This window comes from Penaeus japonicus, unplaced genomic scaffold (genome assembly GCF_977035675.1).
Source record: "Penaeus japonicus unplaced genomic scaffold, GWHDUDI00000001_assembly GWHDUDI00000026, whole genome shotgun sequence".
NCBI classification, from domain to species: Eukaryota; Metazoa; Arthropoda; class Malacostraca; order Decapoda; family Penaeidae; genus Penaeus; species Penaeus japonicus.
Window position 1 is genome coordinate 21,351,014 of NW_028234428.1, and position 3,974 is coordinate 21,354,987.

The window sequence follows — 3,974 nt, forward strand, 5'->3', positions numbered from 1 at the left end:
TTTAAATCTCTGTTAGAATATCAATTATTTCTTCTAGATTATTTATTTTGGCATTTACAGCTTAAAGGCAAGTTCTTAAAAAAAAATCATGACCGGCTGTGGTAATATTTTACGTCATTCTAGGCAATTACATGAGGTATTTGTAACTGTGAGTCTGTACTTCAAAGGAATTCGTCACTATAAATATTTTGCAGTCAACTTCGATGCACATATTGATAAATGATTACAGAATAAACACACACACACTCTCTTTTATCTCTCTATATATCTATCTATCTATCAATCTATATCTATCTATCAATCTATGTTTCTATCTATCTACCTCTCTAAATACACACACACACACACACACACACACACACACACACACACACACACACACACTCACACACACACACACACACACACACACACACACACACACACACACACACACACACACACACATATATATATATATATATATATATATATATATATATATATATATATATATATATTATATATATATATATATATTGTGTGGTGTGTGTGTGTGTGTGTGTGTGTGTGTGTGTGTGTACACACATATATACATACATATATGTATATATATATATATATATATATACATATTAACAAAACACTGCCACAAATTGAAAGGAGTGAATGATTCATTTTTGGATTGCTTACGCCTGATGAGGAATTTTCTTTAAAAAGTTCGAAACGTCGCGAGTTTTTCCTTTCAATTTGTGGCAGTGTTTTATTAATTCTGGTATGTGCACGTTACTGTGTTTGTGTTTTTTGTGATTCATATACATATATATATATGTATATATATATATATATATATATACATATATATATATATACAGAGAGAGAGAGAGAGAGAGAGAGAGAGAGAGAGAGAGAGAGAGAGAGAGAGAGAGAGAGAGAGAGAGAAAGAGAAAGAACTTGCAAAACCGATGTCAACGACATAAGTAATAATGAATAATATTTGTCCTTTAATCCTTATCATTACTACGAATTCATGTAACGATTTGCAACAACCACACATCAATCAATAAATTAAAATACTTGTTCTAAATTCAACATAAAAAAGTTCTGTCTGTGAGACGCGAACTGAAATCAAGAACGCAAATAGCTATCATGTTCTATGTGTACGTGATATGAATGAACAGGTCAGGAAATGAGCCCATAATATTTGTATAGTCATGATTGTGACATGTAAGTCCCCCCTCCCCCACACCCAATCCTCTGTGCTTTCATCTTTAACAATTTATATATCTGTAAAACCCTCTTTTTAGCGTTGAAATGATTCCCATGTAAATTGCAAATAACAATTTAGATGTAAGTTTGTGATTGTTGGCAATGATCTGCCGCGGGTGTAAGTTTGTGAAAGGTACCTCAGTAACTTGTTTACAACACTACGAAATAAGCAGTGAATGATTTTTTTTCTTTTATTTTCTTTTTAGCTGGTGTTATCAAATTGTTTACACCGATGCGACTCACCATCTTGGAGCACGAGCACATAATTAATTTCACAGTTAATAAAGTAATTAAAATTTTACCCACATGAAATACGCAATGAGAACGCTCTTCCCTTTGTACAGAAAAGATAAAAAGAAATTGGAGAAACTGGCCTTCAGGAAACGCTTATTTGATGCGAAATGTCTTTTGTTTTGCTACAACTTACGCCAGGTAGACAGGGTGTGAATGTAGACGGTGCTAAAAGCAATATGGAGGAAGAGTACGCATTGAACTCAGAATTAATTGCAAAGAAAAGTACGGAAGTGAAAAAAAAGAAAGAAAGAGAGAAAAAGAAATGGAGGAAGAAAAACAACAACTTTGGGTTTTAAAATGAGGGTAGCCAAGCGAAACATTAACGATAATAACAAAAAAATCTTGACAGGAGTACTAAGACCAAAGCTTAAATTAAAGACATTGTCAATAATATCTATTCATACAACAGTTACTGGGCATGGTATAAGCAGCAGAAAATTATATGTCCAATGCGATAATGCCAGTATTATCATTTAAGTCATATGATATGCTAAAATTTGATAATGCTAGTGAAGATAAATTTGTGCTAGATGTAGTGAAATGACTTAATGTCATCCAAATTTAGCTAATAGATAGGGATGGCAAAAGAAAGAAAAAAAAAAAAATAGATGAATGAAAAGGAAAATCGGACGAAAAGAAATATATATATATATATATATATATATATATATATATATATATCCAAAATCTACTCTCAATCTCATTTACGTTCATTTTATTTAAAACAAAAATGAAAATGAAAATATTTAAATCACTCTTTAAGCCAATGCTGTTTTCTATATTTTTTTTTCTTTATTTCTAATTTCCCTTTGAAACAAATCCCAAAAGTTCTACAGCTATTACGCAACCAAGGTTAGCATCGCATATGATTATAGCACTTTGCAATACAAGCTGCAATCTGACAAGAGGTAATTCCTTCTAGTATTTGCCTGGTTGGAGTAAATGGACTTGTGATCATGTACCGTGCAGAACATAATGTTAAAGACAACTCAAAAACAGATAATTTTTGTATGTAATAACTTTACGGTCAAAGTGATCTGCAAAAACTACGCAATTGACTATTAAGATTGTTTGTACAATTATCTTCAAATATTTCCGTTACGGAGCTGTTGTTTTATTATTATTTTTTTCTATTTTAGTTTGACAAGTATTGACTGGTGGAAAAAAGGACTGTGAGAGATACATTTAACTTTTTTTCATATTTATCTTTATTTGTGTCATTGATGATAATAATGATATTATCATTATCACTAGTATTTTTGAGTATTTCTATGATCATTAATATGATTATCATCATTATCATTAATATCATTAGTATCATTAGTTTTATCATTATTATCATAATTATCATTAGTATTATCATCATTAATATAATCATCATTAATATCATCATTATTAACATCATTAGTATTGACATCATTATCAGCATCATTAGTATTAACATCATTATCAGCATCATTAGTATTACCATTATCATCATTAATGTCATCATTATCATCATCATCGCTTCTTTTTCTTGTCTTTTGAAATAAAAGTATGATTACTTTCTGTCATCATCTCCGAACCGCCGTAGTCTACGCAATTACTGTTTAAGATAAATAGTAAAAGTTTTAGCGTTTTGCTTCAGAATCATGAAACAGCATTTTTTTTTCTTTTTTGTAGTTTAATTCCCACTCGATCTGTCTTTCTCACTCTCACTCTCTCTCTCACTCTCACTACTCGTATCTCCCGCTCTGTCAATCACTGTCACTCTCTCTTTTTATCTATTTCTTTATCTCCCTCTTCCCCCCCTCTCTCTTTCTTTTTCTTTCTCTCTCTCTCTCTCTCTCTCTCTCTCTCTCTCTCTCTCTCTCTTTCTCTTACTCACTCTCTCTCTCTCATTCTCTCTCTCTCTCTCTCTCTCTCTCTCTCTCTCTCTCTCTCTCTCTCTCTCTCTCTCTCTCTCTCTCTCTCTCTCTCTCTCTCTCTCTCTCTTTCCCTCTTTGTGTATATACATGTACACACACACACACACACACACACACACACACACACACTCACATGTGTGTGTATATACATATATACATAGGCATACATACATAACTATATGTACTAGTATATCAGATATATACATATACATACATGCATACATATATATATATATATATATATATATATATATATATATATAGATAGATAGATAGATAGATAGATAGATAGATAGATAAATAGATAGATGAATAGGTATATATATATATATGTATATATATGTATATATACATATATATACGTATCTCTCTCTTTCTCTCTCTCTCTCTCTCTCTCTCTCTCTCTCTCTCTCTCGCTCTCTCTCTCTCTCTCTCTCTCTCTCTCTATCTATATATATATCTATATATATATATATATATATATATATATATTATATCCATCTATATATCTCCATCTCTCTCTCA